This window comes from Uloborus diversus, unplaced genomic scaffold (genome assembly GCF_026930045.1).
Source record: "Uloborus diversus isolate 005 unplaced genomic scaffold, Udiv.v.3.1 scaffold_127, whole genome shotgun sequence".
NCBI classification, from domain to species: Eukaryota; Metazoa; Arthropoda; class Arachnida; order Araneae; family Uloboridae; genus Uloborus; species Uloborus diversus.
The window spans coordinates 137298-158932 of NW_026557954.1; the positions used below are offsets into that span (position 1 = coordinate 137298).

At 36.8% G+C, this 21635-nt stretch overlaps 1 protein-coding gene across 1 annotated transcript in view; it reads right to left on the minus strand.

The window, feature by feature from the left end:
* The window catches only part of LOC129232560 (alpha-mannosidase 2-like), a 59483-nt gene that overhangs the window by 14403 nt on the left and 23445 nt on the right, over nt 1-21635 (minus strand). The window lies entirely within an intron of this gene.

The window sequence follows — 21635 nt, forward strand, 5'->3', positions numbered from 1 at the left end:
ATGTCGTTCAATACAAAAAAAAAAAAAAAAAAAAACCTGTGACCCTCTTCCTCTAATCAACTCTAATTTGAATTCCGAAATTTTGAATTCAAATTATGTTTTTCGCAATCACGAGTTGCGACAAGACCCTACTGATTAGAGTTATTGTTTCGAGAAATGGCTCCCACCCTCCCAAGCATGTCCCTCCTCCTGGGTGGTTATGTGTGTATAGTTGTGTGTGTGCAGGCTTAAGTGTGTGCACGTAGGCCTGTGTATGTGTGTAAAGGCGCTCACGCGTTGGTGAGTGTGTATGAGCATGCGTGTGAAGGACACGGACGCCACCAGCCAGCAGAAGTGGATTCCGGGGGACAGTGGTCAGGACCAGAGCAGCCGTGCCGCCGGTGGGCGGTGGTGCTGCTGGTCCAAGCTGAAAAATAATCCCAACATCAAGGACTGTCAAATGAGAACAATAAGCAATCGTGATTGCTCAAAAAAGCTCTATATTAAGAAATTAGTCTAGTTCAATGGAATTTAAATGATTATAAATACATTTTTGTTAAATTAAAAAAAAACACATGACATTGCTGCTGTCATACCAGTCATTTGGTTCAGACTTTAAATAACAATGCACTTATATCTTCACATATCAGTAGTTATTTTCTTTTCACTTTTCTTAAGCACTGATAAAAAGATCCCATGTAGCCTTGTAATAGCCATGTGCGGTACTTTCTTGAGTTTTTGTGCTTTATTTACGTTGGTTTTTCACCTTAAGCATTACATCGTTTTATAGTGGGTTTGATAATCTGCGATTTTTCAAACAAAAGACAAATGTTACAAAAATAAATAAATCTTTACTAATAATAAAGCTGAAAGTCTCTCTGTCCGGAGGATGTCTGTAGGATGTCTGTGACGCGCATAGCGCCTAGACCGTTCGACCGATTTTCATGAAATTTGGTACAAAGTTAGTTTGTAGCATGGGGGTGTGCACCTAGAAGCGATTTTTCGAAAATTCGATTTTGTTCTTTTTTTGTTCCAATTTTAAGAACAAAAATATCATAAGATGGACGAGTAAATTACGAAATCATCATAACGTGGAACTGTAACATGGGCACAAGCCATTTGGCGAGATACGAAATTATCATAACGTGGAACTGTAACATGGGCACAAGCCAATTGGCGAGGTACAAAATTATCATAACGTGGAACCGTAACATGGGTACAAGCCAATTGGCGAGATACGAAATTATCATAACGTGGAAGCGTAACATGGGCACAAGCCAATTACCGAGATACGAAATTATCATAACGTGGAACCGTAACATGGGCACAAGCCAATTGGCGAAATACGAAATTATCATAACGTGGAACCGTAACATGGGCACAAGCCAATTGGCGAGAAAATTCACCATACATTATTTGTAAATATACAGGCGAACCAAAAGACCTTTTAATTTTTCTATTACGGGCAAAGCCGTGCGGGTACCACTAGTAAATAAATAAATAAATAACTCGTTCTGCTAAAACTAGAGAATCCATTATGAGCGAATGAATGCTCTCAAATTTCAAAAAAGTCACCTGTTGAGGATTACTGATTTATGCATAAAATGTCAGTGGGGTTGAAGCGTCTCATTTATTTAATTTAAGTTGAAAATTATTATTTATAATTCGATGTATTTCTCATTATTTAAGCATTTCGAATATTATTTCCGCACAAGTACTTTTCATTACTCGTAAAAATAATTTCCAAAAAATAAAATATTAATAAAAATTCAAAGCTGGGCAACAAGCTCTAACAATCAATAAATTAAGGGGGGAAACGCGAACATGAAGCGAGAACATTTCACTTCTATTCCCCTGCAGACTGCAAGTCAGACCTCTGACCCTCAAGAGGTCGCAAACACCGTTTCCATAGCAACCGTTGCTTGGCAAAGGGAATTCTACTTCACATACTTCGTTAAACAAAAGCATTTTTTGATCAAGCTGATTCTGCCTTTCAATATATATTTCAAATGCAGCATTTTAGCATTTTAAAACGGAAAATGCTTTCTTTCCCATTTTTAAATGCGTACGAAAAGTTCGATAAAAAAAGGTAGTTACTATTCGAAAGATGAAACAAAATTTTTTGTTAGCGGAATCGAGAGACATTTTCAAATCGCATATACGAAGTAACTTATTACGATTTATTTATTGCTCTAAGTCTAGATTCTAGTTAAAAAGTTATATAAATGTTGAAAACATAAAAAATTGTAAGTATGGTGCAATTAGACCAGGGATATACCGCCCTCCCCCCAAGAACAAAGCGCATCCCCCTAAATCTCACGAAGAACCCCCCAAGACCAAGAGCCCCTCCCCAAATGGGAAAAATATCCCTGACCCCCCCCCCCCGCCTAAAAATTTCAAATGCGCAGTCAGCGCCACGGCTCGCCCTATAGGTGGGCACCCCTGTATTAGAGGAGGATATGCGTGTCTGTCGGTCCGTCGCTTTGCCTGTCACCCCCCTCCCCTCAATGATTCAGTGCTAACGGAGTCAGAGTCGGGCTGATTCAGGGGAAAATGTGTCGGAGTCGAATGCTCTGAAATTCTCAGAGTCGGAGTAGGAACGGGTCGTTTTTTGCTCCGACTCTGCAGCCCTGTGAAAGAGGAGTTCTACTTAACCCTCTAAACACGTGTATGCAGCTTCCTGCCACATTGTGCCTTATTGCGTTGCTTTTTTTTCCTTCACTAGTTGACCCGTGCGGAACTCCGCACTGTGCTTCAAAACGTTTCATAAGGCATTTCGTTCTTTAAAATTTTCAAAGGAAGAACATTATGAAGAAGAACCGAAAAAAAGTACACGGAAAAAGTAAGCGCACAAGAAAAGGGATGTAATTTGAATACATCAGTAACAAAACCTCGTTAAATACAACGTTGTGATAATTTGATCATCGCTCCCCTTTTGGTTGTACGCATTTTCAATGCAAATATAAATATCATTAAAAGTGTGGCTGAGTGACATGTGAAAAATCAGTAATTTTGCATGTGAAAAAACAGATTGTGGCAAATACAGTCCTGCCCATGTGAGCATCTGATGGAAAAAAAAAGAAACATTAAAGATATAATTAGTGACACGGATTCGAACTGGCGCCATTCTGATTAACAGTACGACGCTCCAACAAATGTAGCAACTGCGCTTTCCTTTTCGAATGCTATTCATTGAAGGAATGCGTAATAAAACACAGTAAAAAAAGCTTTTTGCCGAAAAAAATATAATAAGATCATGCGTCTATGTTTTGTCATTAGCCAGCATGATACGATTTAAAATTATTCGTAAAACAAGAAATTAGATTAAAGAATGAGGAAGGTCTCACGTAGCGATTGAAACAAACATTCTAGAGAAGTAATAAATTCGATTGAAAAAATAAGTGTTTTTATTTTTGAATATTGAACTATTTCCCATAGCAGGCTGCTTTAACCGTTACGGCTTAAATGCCCGCACATGTTCCTCTTTTAATCGAACACTTAAAATTCAAAACCAAAACCAGTTAACCTGAATCCGTTTTTTAAGTGTAATTTTTCGAACGTAGACAAAATGTATTTTTTTTTTTTTTTCAGCAGAAAACAGAGGAGTAGAAAATAATTTCCTACGAATGACGTTGATAATAATTTTAATGTTTTATATCGCATTCACGCGAATAAAAAAGGTTTACTGGGTAAAACTCGTAGTTTCAATTTGGCCGGCGTATTTTTTTTTTTTTTTTTTTTCATTTGTACAAAAGGTTGAACACTACTATTAGAAAAATCTAATCTTTCAGCATACAATGAAAATGTTTTTCTGCACAAAAAGGATTCCCTTGAGGTAAATCTAATGCTTTTTTTTACTTACATTATGCTTAGTGGTCTGGATGGAGTCAAAGCTTTAAAAAAAAGGAAGAACACCGTTCAATTAACAGTCAACTTATCCGAATGATAACTGTAGTCTGCATAAAGGAGTCGAAACACCAAGTAGCATTCCCACTGCATTTATTTTATTACGTTTGTATGTTATGAGTACATGTAATGCGTAATACTAATATAAATTTGATATTATGTCGAACAGCCCAAACTTGCCCGAAGTTCAGATAGTTTATAGCCGAACGCTCTACCGAAAGAAACTTATCAATTTAACCGAACAACTAAGTCCAGTGCTTTTAAGCTTTATTAAAATATGAACACACATACAGGCTATTTTTTTTTTTCTTTTTTTTTTTGCCGAAAGTGACGTAAAAAAATGGAAAACTGCATTAGAGCTTTGCTTTAAAAAAAATGCATAAGAACTACAGGCTGCATCAAGGTTTTGAAACAGCAAGGGGCGTTTTCGAAAACTTGATTTTTCGACCGTAAGTCTATTTTTCGTCATTAGCCAGCCTGATAAGTTTTAAAATGAGAAGGGAATAATATTTAAGATAAGATATTGAAGAAAAATGTTTTTATTTTTGAAAATTTTTACAATTTGTTACCGCAGGCTGCTTGAACCGTTATGACTTAGATGGCAGCACGTGTCCATCATTTAACAGCACGGTTAAAATACAAAATAAATTGAACTATGCTCTTTTTTAAGCGTAGCTTTTCGAATGTAGTAAAAATGTGATAAGCTATTTGTTTTTTTGTTTTTTTTTTTTGCAAAAAGAAGAAAAAATATACATTTTACCCTTCAAATTGAGGTAGTAATTTTTTTATTTGTACAATGAGTCAAAAACTCATTAGAAGAATATATATTTCAATATACGATTTATTATTTTTTTATGAACAAAAAACAATTCTATTGTAGTCTGAAATCTTAAACCTGTTACTTATATTTTCGCTTACATTATGCTTTAATTTTCTTATCACAGCCAAAGCTTAAAAAAAAAGAAGTAATTTAGCACAAAGTCACATCAAGTCTTCATAACAGCAAGGAGCGTTTCCTTCTCATTTATTCTATTTCCTCATATTTGTTATCCACTTAATTAAATGTTTGTGTAATGCGCGATATTTCTCTAATTTTTTGATGCAGATTGTCCGGACGTGGGCCCCAACACGCATTCTCCTGGTTACGAGGAGAACGCTCTGCCGATCTAGCTATTCAGCTCTGTCGGTCATAGTGCAAGTTAAAGTTATAAGTTTAACCGAAAACCTCATTCTGGTTCTTTAAAATACGATTTTCGGCTGAAAAAAACAATTTTTAGACCGTGGGTCTATTTTTCGTCAGTAGCCAGCACCATAAGCTTTAAAATAAGGTGTAAATCAAAGAAATCGATCAAGAATTGAGGAAAATCTGGCGTAGAAACCAAAAACAGGCTACAGAAATAATATATAAGGATTGAAGACTAGTGGTACCCGCACGGCTTTGCCCGTAATAGAAAAAATAAAAGGTCTTTTGGTTCGCCTGTATATTTACAAATAATGTATGGTGAATTTTTTCGCCAGTTGGCTTGTACCCACGTTACAGTTCCACGTTATGATAATTTCGTATCTCGCCAATTGGCTTGTGCCCATGTTACGGTTCCACGTTATGATAATTTCATAATTTACTCGTCGATCTTATGATAGTTTTGTTCTTAAAATTGGAATAGAAAAAGAACCACATCGAATTTTAGAAAAATCTCTTCGAGGTGCACACCCCCATGCTGCAAACTAACTTTGTGCCGAATTTCATGAAAATCGGCCGAACAGTCTAGGCGCTATGCGCGTCACAGAGATCCAGACATCCTCCGGACATCCAGACAGAGAGACTTTCAGCTTTATTATTAGTAAAGAAGGAAATAGGCGGCTCGTACGGATGGGCAAGGGGAGCAACTGCCCCTCACTTACAAAGGTAAAGGGGTCTTGTCCCCTCACTTTTAAGAGTGAAAAATTAATGGTCTTTTGAAAAATAAATTTTATATGGTAGGTAGATTAATTTACTTCACCGAAAGTAAAACTAAAAATTCCAATGTAATGATCCTTTCTCATCTTCAAAAGAATGGAACTTTGATGTGGAAAGATAAAGTCTACGGTGTCTATCCATGCCAAATTATGATGCCATGTTCCATTTTTCGAAGTTATTTAATCAATGATATTAAAAAGTAGTAATATAGCCCAACTTTTCAAAAAAAAAAAAAAAAAAATTGAATTTTGACCTCTTGAATTCAAATTATGTTTTTCGCAAGCAGGAGAGTGTGTGTAGTATGTATGCGTGTGTGTTTATGTGTGTGGGGGGGATGTGTATGTGTGTGTAGGCATATGTGTTTGCGTCTGTGTGCAGGCATGAGTGTGTGGGTAATTGTGTGTAGGTATGTGTGTATGTGTAGGTGTCTGTATGTACTCGTGTGTGTATGTGTTTGAGTGCGTGTAAGTGTTTGTGTGTGTGTATGTGTTTGTGTGTGTGTATGTGTTTGTGTGTAGGTGTATATATATGTGTGTAGGTGTATATATATGTGTGTAGGTGTATATATATGTGTGTATGTGTTTGTGCGTGTGTGTACGTGCGTGCATGTATGTATGCGTGTAAGTGTAGAATATTGACGCAACCTGGAGACGGCTTTTGCTAGAGGAGCAGCATCGTGAGCAGCCGGTCGACGGTGATGCTGCAGAGGGTGCTGGCGGGAAAATAAAATGATAGGGACCGTCGAATAAGAGGGGAAAAAACAAGCATACCGGCTACAGCAACCAGAGAGGACTCCCTCCCCCCCCCCTCTTCCACTCAATTAAAATCTAAACATAAATCATCTCAATTTGATCCTTCATGAATGGACGAAATGTAAACTTCGTCATCCGTCGGATACTTATTATGATACGGCATTCCTCAATAAGACAAAGTGTCTTTATGTTAAATAAAATGTTTCAACTGCGTCAAGGGATTACAGGAGGTAAAAAAAATGAAAAAGAAGAGTGGAGGAAGATGATCTCTCTGTAGTTCCTCAGTCACGCATTATAATTCTAATCGCATGGTCACTCTCATGAGACGGTTTTCTGGTGGAGTACATTTAATTCACATGCATATGTTTTGCTTCAAAGCAACTGTTTAGTTTTTTTTTTTTTTTTCCCCTTCTATGCAGCAGTTAGAATTTCGGGCGTGTCAACCAACTGTTATCCTGCACACATTTCGGAATTGTTGGAACAGTTGCATGACATTTTAATTGTTGCTCTTCGCTCTTATTATTCTTTCCGCTTTTTGGCACGTTTTATTTAAACATTGCCTTTTGTAGTGGAGTGGAGGGTTTGTCGTAAAGCTCTAAACTAAGAATTCTGAATTGTAGCCACTGTCTATCAGAATCACTAAACATGGAAGCCACTTTTGGCTTTTGGTAGCCATTTAAAAATATGTAAAGAGTGTCTCAAAATTAAAACGCAAGATTTGAATTTGCCACCATTTTTTCCATAAATTGTTGGCAGCCATGAAAAAAGAACAATTTGACAGTTGAGAGTTTAGGGTTAGTAAAAATGGGGTGTTATTGTACCATACAGCTACAGAGAGTGAAACATTTCAATGACTGCATAAGGCATTTCCTAGTCGCGTACTCTCTCATTTCGGTCATCAGAATTGGCACCCTAGATCGTGTGATTTAACATTTTTAAATTTCTTCTTATGGGGTTATTTGAATTCAAAGGTCTATGTCAACAAGCCCACAACCACCCGTGCATTACCGTGTTGCGATACCGAGCGCCAATAACAGTAACTGCTTGACCAGCCTCAACTTTCATTATTTTTGAAACAATTGTTCAGTAATGAAAGCGCGTTATTGTATCGTATAAAGCTCCATTTTTGATTACCCTAAACTCTCAGCTGTCAAATTGTTCTTTTTTCAGGGTTGCCAACCATTTATTGCAAAAATGGCGGCAAATTCAAATCTTGCGTTAATTTTGGGACACCCTTTATTTATACACTTGAAAGTTGCTCGTCAAGGTGTGACCGGTGAAAATTGCTTCTACTCTTCTCCATTTGAACGAAGCAATTCGCAACTCCAATGAACCATAGGAGGCGCTGCAGCCACTGTCTAATGGCGGATGAAAAAGGTAAAACAAACAAATGCCGTAACTGATAATTTTTGCTTTGACGCTTTGTGAATGACAGTAATTTTTCATCGTATTTGTGGGAAGCTTTCTTTTCTATTCTTCTAAAATTACATTACACCACAAACTGTCTGAAGCTTGTAATTTACCCCGAAGAAAACACGTGGAATGGAATGTTTTACCTTTTTCGGTAGCATTGTTAATCACCGCAAAATAGCCAATTCGAGCTCTGGAGTTGCGAATTGCCTGTTCGGTGATATTTTGATAGTTGAAATTTTAACCCTAACACCAGTGGATGAACCCTAAACTTCAATAGATGGCGCTAATTGTTTTCGTTTCTTCATTCCCCTGAACTGAGTTTTACCAGTAAAACGGTTAAGTTACCGGATCGAGTTCAGCCTTGTCAAAATAAAGCCTTTCCCCGCATGTTAAACAGAACCGAAACATATATTGTCAAATGATCATGCGGTGGCGCGAGTTTCATTGTTGAAACACGCGGGTTACTCGATCATTGGCTATTATTTATATGAGGATACTCGGCGCAAAAAATAAATAGAATTTAGGGAGTTTGCTCCGAATTTCGTCGCCAAGGTGGAGTCGACTGATGCTCTGAACATCTCAGGATTGGAAGCGTTTTGTCGTAGCACGATATACGATATGATTTTTAACAAATAAAGAAACACAATAGTCGCCTCTTTTGGCGACTAAAACTTAATGTTTGGTAGCCATTTTTGATGACATGGTCGCCCGATGGCGACTGGTGGCCGCTATTCTTGAGTTTTAGTTTGTCGTGATGGCGGAAACGTTATTAACTAGCAGGTGCTTTTTAGTGCAGCAGAGAAAATGATAATGCCCTTCAATGCATCATTAATCCAGCATTGAAATTAACACCGATTCGTCCACCAAAAAAAAAAGTGTAAAAGACTCTTTTGGAACATCGTATGCAACCAAAAGGAGAGGTGCTGCACCTCTCCTCTGCACAATAGATCCCACTCAGAATCTACAAACAAAATGCCAACCTTCTACGAGTTGAGCGAGGCACATGCATACGTACACACGTCAAAAGAAAATTAGTAGTAATTAATTGGGTGTTCGTCGAAACAGATATTTAGGCTGTCCACATGTTCTCATGCATATATGCACGAGTGGACGAGCCGGAAAAAAAAAAAAAAACTGCTCATTATTCATTAGGGGGTAAAGTAATATATATATATATAGGCGCACAGACGCGCATTCATACACACACACGTGTGTGTGTGTATGTGTGTGCGTGGTATGTATGCAGTGCTTAGGCATATGTGTTTGTGTCTGTGCGTAGGCATGAGTGTGTGTGTGTTTGTGTCTGTGCGTAGGCATGAGTGTATGTGTGTGTGTGTAGGATATGGACGCAACCTGGAGACGGTTTTCGAAAGAGGAGCAGCATCGTGAGGCGGCCGGCCGACGGTTTTGCTGGCAGAGGGAGGTGGTGGGAAAATAAAATGATAGGAATTCAAAACAGTCAAATGAGAACAATTAGCAATCGTGATTGCTCAAAAAAAAAAAAAAAAAATGATGTCCAACATGCAAAAATTCAGCAAAATAAGATAGGGTTACGTTGTTCACACTAGAGCAATGGCTTTAGTTTATACAGAACCAACATGTTCCTCGCTATTATTGTTTAATAGGGTGATTTTCAAATCCAAGTGACAGTTTGATGTTCTGGGCGGTCATTCCAAGCTATTCGCCTTTCGAATTCGGCATATCCCGTCACGTGATCGATGTTGTCGAAAAAATTTCGCAAAGTAATATTCTAATCTGCTGACACCTATCTTATGAAAAGGCGACGAGTTTTTCAACTACAGTTGGCTCTATTTAACGACTTTCAAGGTACCACAAAAAATCGTCCTTAAGTAGAAAGCGTCCAGAGTGGACCATCTGGGACCGTGAAAAGCCGTCGTTAAATAGAGAAAGTCGTTAAAAAGAGCGTCGTTAAACAGAGAGCCAACTGTAGTTTCGTCGGAGGAGGTGCACGTGACTTCTTCCAACCAATGTTCTTTCAACGCTGCTAATTTTGTTTTGTTCCATTCTTGCACGGAAAGGCGCGAACTTTGACGACTAGCCACTCTAATGGCTACTACTTCAAAGAATACGTTTTACGTTGCAGAGAATCACATCGAAATAATTTTAGATTTTCTTGAAGCAAATCCAGACGTTCGTAAAAAAATAATTCTCCGAGAATTTTACAAAATAGTACACAAAGGAAAAATGGGCCGAGGGCTCCGGTGCAAAAAGCATAGTCAAGTGGCAAAAGGTAAGTCATATTTTACGCATATTTCAATTTTACAGTGTCTGAAACAGAAATCGAAGAGGGGAAAAAAGCCAATAAATAAGCAAGATAAAAATTAACGTTTTTTTTTTTTATTTACTCTATAACACCATCTCTATTAGTAAGAACGTCTTGTATGAAATATATTTTTCCCGAGAAACTATAATCGAAATAATAATAATAATAACTTAAAAAAAAAAAACCCCTTAGCTATCATAAATACAGACGAATAAATATAAATAGTCCGTAATCGTGGATTGAATATTATGTTGTTGTCGTGTCTAATGAAGTGCAGAGTGCGAAAGGTTTAGATGCATCCAAAAGTCTTGATGAAAAAATCTGCCAATTTAAATTGAATATATAAAACACTAAAATGCAGGGGGGGGGGGGGTAGGTCATAGCGCTGAGTGCGCCATTGAAGTTTTTAAAGGAGGGGTATTTTGAGGGGTATTTTTTATTATGGAGGGGGGGCTCTTGCTTTTGGAAGGGGGAATCTTCGCGATATTTGGGGGGGGGGGCACCCTTGCAAAATGTAAAACGTTTGTTGGGCTAATTGAGCTTTTGGGGATGGGAGCAGTCATAACCGAGTATATAATCTTCCATATTAGGATTAGTTATGTACCGCCCCCCCCCCCCACTCAGTTGTAATTATAACAACAATCTCAGTTTCAAAGACATATTCCAGAGTTTATTCTCTTCTCCTTTAAAATTATAATTTTATTTATCCAAGACCCAAACTTAAGATATCTTCAAAATAGTACTTTTCTAGATTTTTCCTTTTCAAAACAAGCAAATTGTACCAATGATTATATAATTCCATCTTTATTTTCAAGATTAAAAAGTCAAAACAGCAATCTTGGTTACAAGAGCAGTTTAAAATAAATAAATACTCTGCTTCTGTAAATGTATATTGAAAAATATTCATAAAGGGAATAAATTTTTTAATCATAGTTTCATTTCAGCTGATAAAGAACTTTAAAAGTTCAACCCAAAGAAAAGATTCTAAATTGAAGAAGAAATGAAGAAAGGATCCTTGAAATGCATCATATTATACAGCAGTAAAGATGAAAACATTCGGGGGGGGGGGGGGGGACGGAAAATTTCGGGGGAAAATGGACAAAAACGGGGGGTTTTCCCCAAAGGGGTATATTTACACTCCAGAAAGATTGAAAAAATGAACTTTTTCAACTTTTCAGGTAGTTTTAATTGAAATTTTCAGCGAAAAGTTATTAGAAATTTCTCATACTTAAGTTATGATGCAATTTCCTCTCCCCACCCCCTCCATGTATGTTAAAATACTGTCTAACTTTGATAATGCAAGTTGTTGTATGATAATATAATTTGCATATAGATAAAAAAAACTTTTTTTCCTTCTTTATACACACAAACAAGTATAACTTTAATCGCAGAACTATGCTTTGGCTGACTGTGCGAACCAAATGTACAAGGTGCGGCAAAAAAAAAAAAAAAAAAAACCCGGGCAAGCAAATAATTTGAGAGAAGACCTTTAATAATCAATAAATTGGTTTCAAACTAGCAGCCTTTTGAAGCAATGCAGAAGTGCAACTGCTGATTGAAATTTTTATTCAAGGCCCGCAAGTCCTTTATTCAGTCCTATTCCCTATAAAGCAATTCCTTTAATCAGTCCTATTCCCTATAAAGCAATTCCTTTAGAGATCCAAACTTATGAGCAGTTTAGGGCAGACCTTTGAGTCTAAAACAGGCCATACAGTGTAATAAATGGGATTGAGGTCTAGCAAGCAGAGCGTCCACTCTAAAGATGATATCATGTCAAAAACACTCTTTTTGGCTGTATGAACTGGTGTGGAGTCAAATTGAAGTGTCCCAGTCTACATTGCTGTGCTCTTAGGTCCACAGAAGTACAACAGCTTCTAAAACGTCCTTCTGGTGCACTTTTTGATTAATTTTATGACCCTCATCTACAATACCTTAGTCTACTACCTTAGCCGAATGCATTTTCATTCACAAACTCACATTTTTTACACTGAAAAAGGAGCTCTTAATAGCTCCGAAACACGTGTCTGCAATTTAATTCGGATGTTTGTGCATTATAATGTTGTTATTAGTTGAATTAAGCACTTTAAGCTTTGGAAACTTCTTCTAAGTGAGAAATGTTGCATACATACCTATTTTATGTTTGCAGTTATAATTCCCCCCACTCTGTCCCTTGCACCATTTTTGGGGTTGGCCACATACTAATTCGTTTTCCTCGTGCCAATACCTTTCAGAAAAACCAACTGCCGTCATTTTATCACAAAAATTCCACGGAAAACCACTTGCCCCCTCCCCGGCACCATGTTCGGTGTTCGCAACAATCTAATTTGTTTTCCGCTTGCCAATACCTTTCAGAAAAACTCACTCCCGTTTCTGTGTCACAAAAATTTAACGGAAAAGAAGGAAGTAATATTTGTTATCTATACACATCTGAAATAAATTTTACTGAACTGCTCATCTAACAGTTTAAAATTTCAATGCAGTTTGTGTCCTAATGTGTAACTTATGAGTGTTACCCCAGGGAATTAAATATTTTTTTCGTGCAAAATATTTCTTGATCGTAGTTATCAGCAGTGTTAGAGAAGCCATATTTCTTTCTTCTTAGAATGTGTAAGTCTAAAAATAGAAATACTTATTCCTTATACAGGGTGTTCAGGGAAGGACTCCCTGATTTCGAAATTAAACATCTACAAAACAAAGGCCGATATTGGAATACAATAAACGGTATGTTTATTGTGAAACCCATAAAAATCATGTACAGAAACTTGGAAATTAGTAACAAAAATTGCCAACAGGGGGCGCTGCACGCTGTAATTGCAATACAAGTCCCCATAAATAGTGCTGCGAAGAGGTTGGACGATAATTTCTAGCGAAAATGTAAGTGCCTCTGAGAGGCAAAACTACTGCTAAGCGCCTTACCCCTTCGCAGCACTATTTATGGGGATTTCCATTGCAACAACAGCGTGCAGCGCCCCCTATTGGCAATTTTTAAACTAATTTCCAAGTTTCCGTACGTGATTTTTATGGGTTTCACAAGAAACGTGCCGTTTATTTTATTCCAATATCGGCCTTTGTTTTCGAGATATTTAATTTCGAAATCAGGGAGTCCTTTCCTAGACATCCTGTATGCTGTATATTGAACTGCACAATTCAATGTGAAGACTATTTTAATCATTCATCTCTCACGAGTGTTACCTATTTATTTCGTAGCATTTCTTTAAGTATTGAAATATGCAATTAGGCAGTAATGTACTTTCTGTTAAGGAAGCAAAAGACCTAAATTAATTTTCAAGAAGAATCACCCTTGTAGAACGTGCCGCATTTACGTGTTACGTTACGTAACTGGGCTATAGCCCAGGGCGGCATGATTGGGGGAGCGGCACTTTTTCCCATATCAAAATAAGTAAAAACCTTTTTGGGCCATAGGAGCGCCCACGTTATTTCATTGTTTGAATCAATTGAAAATTTCCTACTAAGCTTTCAGCCCATTAAACGTACATTCACCAAACCTTAGAGCAGGAATTAAAATGGGGGGAGCAAGTCCAATCATTGGCTTAGCAAAAGCTGACCCCCCCCCCAAGTCACGTGACTCAACAGCGACGAATGGTTGGCACATTCGCGAAAGAAACCTGATTTCTTCCAATGCTTTGCTTTTGATTCGATCACGTGACATGGGGTCTGGGTTTCATGAATGAGAGTCTTCACTCCCTCCATTTTATCTCTTCTCAATGCACCAAACAATACTTGTTCTTTTTATTATAATCTGATGCTGTTGCGTGGTTAAAATCATGAAATCGGAAGTAGGTAAGATTTTTACTTAAAAACAAATGGAATAAATCTCCAAAGTCTAAGAGAAAGCTTTAGTCCTGCTCATTTTTTAGCATTTCTGCTCATGATTCTGTTGATTTTGAACAGATTTCACGGAAAAAAAATTGATTTAAATTTAAAAAAAAGCTTCTTCAAATTTCAAAAAATTCCAGTTTAAGTACTTTAAAAAATCGTGATTTGTTTTCCAACTCTCTCCCCTAGAGGGCGGCCAGTTTCAAAAGCCCGGGATGGTTTCACATCTAAATATGCCTCTGCCCATGGGCGCCGATATGCAAAGTTGCAAGGGGGGGGGGGGGGGACTCAAATATTTTCCCCGTGGTTTAGTTAGATATTTCTCCCGTGGAAACTGATTTCAGGACAGATTAGAGTCATTAAAATTTGACATTTTTGATAACTTATTCATTAATGGATGGAGAAGAAATGTTTTTACATTTTTGCAAAGAAAAAAGTACTAAAAGCAAGGAAGTTCTAATTTCAAAGGGGGGCTCGAGCCCCCCCCCCCCCCTTGCCCCCCTATATGGGCGCCCTTGCCTCTGCCCGTAGGAAATACTCTCTGATTTCTCTGAAATACTCTCTGATCTACTTTTATTATACTTTCTACCCGCGACAGTGTGATGTGATGTCTCCCGTTATCTTTCGCTCAATGGACGAACCGAGTCCTTTTGTTTCAACAACTCCCTTTCTCCACAAAAACGAAGGTTCAAAAAAACCTAAATGTGCTTTTCATTCATGTTCCCCAACAAGAAACATTGCAAAACTCCAAAGCATCATCAAAAACTTAGAAAAACCTTTCATTCGTTTATCTTCCATCTCCTTAACAAGTACCTTGACTTGGATATTTCTTCGAAAAGCCAGCACGAATACATTTTACCAATTCCCCCCCTCTTTTCTCTCTCTCTCTCTCAACTGCATTATTTTATATTTGGATCGTCGTCTGAAATGACCCGATGTTTCTTTGTTTGAGGCCGCCATTATATTTTCGTGGAATGTGCATAAAAGAATGGCACTCAAAGCAAATGGGGTTGTCTTTATTTTCAAACTGAAAACGTTCCGTTGGCTTTTGGTGGAAATCTTCCAACCATGGCTGTTGATATGTTTTATGCATTATATGCGATGTACTCTATCTTTCAAGTCTTTCATATTTTGCCGCGAGAAGTCTGATGCGGCAAGAGTTGTTGTACAAAGTAATGCTGAGAAGAAAAATTGCTGCATTATAACTTCAAAGAATACTTGAACGTATATATTTGTACATATACTTACAATTTTTGTGATCTTTATCTTCTTTATCTTTACTAATAATAAAGCTGAAAGTCTCTCTGTCCGGAGGATGTCTGGGTGTCTGTAGGATGTTTGGATGTCTGGGACGCGCATAGCGCCTAGACCGTTCGACCGATTTTCATGAAATTTGGCACAAAGTTAGTTTGTAGCATGGGGGTGTGCACCGCGAAGCGATTTTTCGAACATTCGATGTTCTTCTTTTTCTATTCCAATTTTAAGAACAAAACTATCATAAGATGGACGAGTAAATTACGAAATTATCATAACGTGGAACCGTAACATGGGTACAACCCAATTGGCGAGAAAATTCTCCATACATTATTTATAAATATACGGGCGAACCAAAAGACCTTTTAATTTTCTATTACGGGCAAAGCAGTGCGGGTACCACTAGTAAAAACTATAAAATAATAGCATGTTACGGCAAATTATATATGTAACTACAGGTATGATCAACAGCCTCGAAATTAAATTTCTTCGGGAAAGAAAGTGGGAAATTCTTAATTTACCGAATGATAAAATATGAGCATGCCCATACCTACTTCTAATATTATAACTAGCTGTACCCGACGCGCGTTGCTACGCCAACAAAAAAATAAATCATTATACTGATTTTCTTGACAATCGGTTGAACGGGGCAGAAGTTACTACTCTGCAGTGCCACCTGGTGGCGAGTGGCTTCAATGAGCATATTATGCACCTTCTCCGTGGAAAAATACATATATATATAACAATTTTCATAATAATCGGTCCAGGTATCAAGTGAAGCCGTGACTATACTCAAATTTTGTACTCACGCAGTTTGCAAGATCAATCTATCGCTAAAAATATCAAATAGGAAAAGTTTTAAATCCCCCCGTTGCGCCATAAAACAATAAAGAAAGAATTTATTTGTTCAAACTCAAGAAAAATGGCAACAGCTCACTTCTTATCAATGAGATCTTTCACGCGAATTAATTTCTGCAGCCGATCCTTTTATTCGTATTTATCCAATGGATTGTGACTTAAATTGGAATAAAAAAGGAACTATCGATCGGATTTTTTTCGAACTGGTCTATAAACATTCCCAGTACCAAAACTAACAAACGGTGAAAGTTTCAGCCAAATCTGCCGGGTAGTTTTTGAGTTCATGGATGACATACAAACATTCATTTTTATATATATAGAAGATTGAGCTTCCTTAAAATATAAATAAAATATTTTTAAAAACTCAATTAATTGAAGAATTGCTTTACTGTCTCGCAATTTTCCGAATTGCCAGAAAAGGTTTGCCGAACGTGTGTTGGTCTCGTGTGTTGAGTCAAAAATGCATAGAAGTGAGATCACGCTGTTATTTGTTCCTATAACAGTTTACTTCGAGCTTTATCGTCGAAAAAGGGAAAGAATGGGTAACAACCCATAAATACCACAGGAAGTATTAAAAATTAATTACCATAGAAAATTTTCGTGGATGAAATTTTTGCAGTGTAAGGTTTACACAGTAAAAAAAAAACTGAATTTAACTATTCAACTTAATTTGTGCTACATGTAAATAAGGAATTTATGAAATTTGTATAGAAAATCTCTTATGGTAAGTGAGCTTAAAAATATTTGTTTTGTTAAGAATTACATTTTTTTGTGTACAAATTAGAGTAAATGCGTATTTTGAAAATAGACGCTTCTATTATTTTTCAATATACGCATTTTACTCCGCACTTATAGCATAATTACAAGAAAACTCTTCAACAGTCAGAAGATTAAGGTACGCAGTATATATTTATCAAACAGCTTAGGCTCGTAGTCCTTTTCAAGAAGAATTAAACCTTGACATCTTTCTCATTTTACTGTAAAAAAAAAAAAAGTTCATTTAGTTGATCGGAGACAGTTCCTTGAAAGGTATTTTAAAGCTCATTCCTTAATTGATTTCTGATTTAGCGATTATAGAGATAAATGTACCCTTGTGTCAGAAAAATTTCAGCCAAACTTTTTTTTTTTTTTGAGCCTCTTTGTTCCACAAATATCCCATTTTCATTTTTTTTTTTGAGCAATCACGATTGCTTATTGCTTTCATTTGACTGTTTTGATGTGCTATCATTTTATTTTCCCCGCCAGCACCCTCCGCAGCATCACCGTCGACCGGCTCCTCACGATGCTGCTCTTCTAGCGAAAACAGTCTCCAGCTTGCGTCAATATCCTACACTTACACGCATACATACACGCACGTACACACAAACACACACATAGATACACCTACACACATACACAAACATATACACACACACGCATACATACAGGCACCTACACATACACACCTACACACAACTACCCACACTCATGCCTGCACACAGACACAAACACATATGCCTCCACACACATCATACACATTCCCCCCCCCCACACACGCATACATACAGGCACCTACACATACACACCTACACACAACTACCCACACTCATGCCTGCACACAGACACAAACACATATGCCTCCACACACATCATACACATTCCCCCCCCCACACACAAACACTCATACACACTACTACCCACACACTCATACCTGCACACAGACACAAACACACATGCCTACATACACACACACACACTCGTGATTGCGAAAAACATAATTTGAATTCCAGATGTCAAAATTCAAATTAATTTTTAATTTTTTTTAAGTTGATTGAAGCTCAACACAGAATTTTTTTGGTGAATTTGTTTTACATTCATTTTTTTAGCGATCATTTTAGTTCGTAACAATATTTGTAATTCTATATTTTGCAATTATATTTTCGCTCTTGTTATAAACTATGGAGCAGTATCAAACTAAAAAAATCTCCCAAATTTTAGCCTATGTGGGTGTGTGAGAGCGTGTTTTTTTTTTTTTTTTTGCTTGTTACTTATTACCTAGTACCCAAGGGGTTCGCCAACTTCTTTTGGAATTTGGAAGCGGTTCGCAAAGGGAAAAAGGTTGGGAACCGCTGAGGGTAACAGAATCAAGTAAAACGGCAGTTTTCATAATGGAACGAAAAATTTTAACTTAAAATGCAATTTGATCTAAAATACAATTGAATTTCATGTAAGTACTTATCTATTTTTTTTTAGTCGGTCCCTTGCGCGAACATGAGAGGTATACACTCTCAAAATTACATATTTTAAAATATTAACTTCCATATCATTTAGAAACTTAATACTATTTATCTAAGCTAAAGCAGAGCTTAAAGACAAAATAAACAATGTTTTTTCTCGCACGACTTCAAGCAAAATAACTATATTTATCTTTACTTATAATAAAGCTGAAATTCTCTCTGTCTGGATGTCCGGGGGATGTCTGGATGTCAGGAATGTGACGCGCATAGCGCCTAGACCGTTCGGCCGATTTTCATGAAATTGGGCACGAAGTTAGTTTGTAGCATGGGGGTGTGCACCTCGAAGCGATTTTTCGAAAATTCGATGTTGTTCTTTTTCTATTCCAATTTTAAGAACAAAACTATCATAAGATGGACGAGTAAATTACGAAATTATCAAAACGTGGAATCGTAACATGGGCACAAGCCAATTGGCGAGAAAATTCACCATACATTATTTGTAAATATATAGGCGAACCAAAAGACCTTTTAATTTTTCTATTACGGGAAGCCGTTCGTGTACCACTAGTCAAAAATAAAATAGTAAATTGGCTAAAAGTTTCACTTATTAACCTTTGTTGCGTAAACAATAACAATAAGAGAAACACAAACGATTCCAAATACAGATGTAAAAAATAAAAACAAGACTAGCGACGATAATGATTTTCAACCAGGAAATAATTTTTGAAGGAAATTCTATCGGATGCGACGGTCACGGGCCAATCATCTTGCGTTTCTGGAACGAAACATCCATTATTTCTATCTCTCCAATTCTTTTCATATCATATATTATTTCCATAATAATTTGGATAACTTTCGCGAAAAGGCGGGGAGTATCGAAAAGATATTCCTAACATAAAAGTGACTCGAGAAAAGGTTCTTTTATTTACTAAATAAAAATAAAATAATAAACGTCGCAAGATTTTCTGCGGAGCTAAGCCTTGTTTGAACACATTTCACTTATTAGACACGCAAGCATTTGATCTATAATTAGACGAGGAAATGCAGTGCAAGGTAGATGTAGGTTATTAGAGCACCACCTGAGGTAAATTTACATTGTGTTCTGAAGTAGAGAAGTGAGGATGGTCAAATTAGATACGCAGAGGGGGAAAGGTATATTCGTTCTTTTGAGGATGCTGACCATGAAAGATTGTTCCGCCTTTTGTAAATAGTTCGTCGTAGGATTCAAATTTTTGGTATTCTTTTGTTTGTGAAGGTTATTTTAATTCATTGCGCTGTACAACATTCGTTGTATTCGATCGAAAGAATACAATGGGGTTGTTTCCTTCAGTCAAAAGTAGTACTTTTATCCTGAAATTGATCGAATAAGTAAATATATATATATAATAATTAAAAAATAACATGGACCAAGAAAATTCTTTCATTTTCCCAACAGTTATTTTTTAATTAATTTTTTTAAATGTCCGATTTTTCAAACAAGACGTGGTCTAGATGACGTCACAAATGATGCTTTTTGGCGCATCTTTGTACCTCGTTTCCACGTTATGATAATCAAGCAGCGAATTAAAATTGCACTCTACGCTTGCTATCAACCATATCGTTGCCAACACATGTGAGTAAATAAGGTAATTAAATATTTTGCTCAGTGAATGGCAACACAGAATGGCATTTCATCATTTGTGATATCATCGGCAAGAAATGTAAACAATGAAAGAACACAGATTTAAGTAATTTTTTTAAAATATTAAACTTAAACAAATTATTTAAAAAAAAGGTAATATCCTATGTTTTTAAGCATGTTCTTTCAGAAAAAAATACTTTTAAAATATTGGAAACGACCCCATTGTGATTGCGATATGCTTTACTAACTGAATCCAATACCTGTTCGAAAACTGCTGGTTCCAGGGTATAGGCCAAACTGGAAAGTCTTTATTTTTTCTTTTTTTTTTAAATTTAATTGAAAATAAATCAACTTAAAAATAAGAATAAGAAACTTCTTTTTTAACCCTGATAATCAGGTCCTGATTATTACAGGGGCAAGCGGGACAGGGCGAATACACAGGGACTCCTAAAAAAGGCCCATAAAATGCAAAAATTGTGGATAACTTTGCTTCCCTAATTAGCTTAAAAAGTTTAGAAATCGGAAAAATATGATGTGAGTTGATCGCAGCAAGATTGCTTTTCCAATCAACATTTTCGGAAAGTAGTAAATTTTTGAATAGAAAAAGGAGAAATTTGTGTTCTTGCCATGAAATAAAATGTTGTGCTGCTTTTTCTAGGTCATAGTATATTAGCTAATTTCTGCCCAAGATATTTGCACAGCATTTTCATAATTTAATTTTGTGATACATTCATTTTTTCTGATTGCGACGATTTGTTCCGATATTTACGTCTCATGCTGTCATAATCGGGCCCTTATAGCAACTACATACTAGGCAAAACAATAAAGTTATTTAGAATAAGTGGTCCTTGCTCGTGACAGCGCAGCGTCTCCTGTCTAATTCAATATCAACTGAGCAGAAATTACAGTACCAATGGTGATTGCTTTATTAAAATATTAAAAAAAGGGGGGGGGGGGCGGATGCTCGATTAGAAAATGGTGATAAATTCAAAAAATTCTCTAACACTCCAGTGAGTTCATTGACTACAGTCAATTCAGCCATTTCATATAATTTGCTTTTTTTTTCCCTTTACATTAGTACTTGTATATTTTATAGAACACTAGCTGTACCAGACGCGCGTTGCTACGCCAACAAAAAAATACATCATTATACAGATTTTCATGACAATCGGTTGAACGGGGCTGAAGTTGCTACTCTGCAGTGCCACCTGGTGGCGAGTGGCTTCAAAGAGCATATTATGCACCTTCTCCGTGGAAAAATACATATATATAGCAATTTTCATAATAATCGGTCCAGGTATCGAGTGAAGCCGTGACTATACTCAAATTTTGTACTCGCGCAGTTTGCAAGATCAATCAATCGCTAAAAATATCAAATAGAAAAAGTTTTAAATCCCCCCCGTTGCATGAAAAGCCATAAAACAATAAAGAAAGATATTCAGTAAATTACCGCCCATTAGCCAGGGCTAAAGCAGAAATACGTGAAATACACCGCCAGCTCAGTCATTTCCAGCCGAGGACTGCAGTTTCGTGCTTATTAGCATTCATCAGCCCGGCA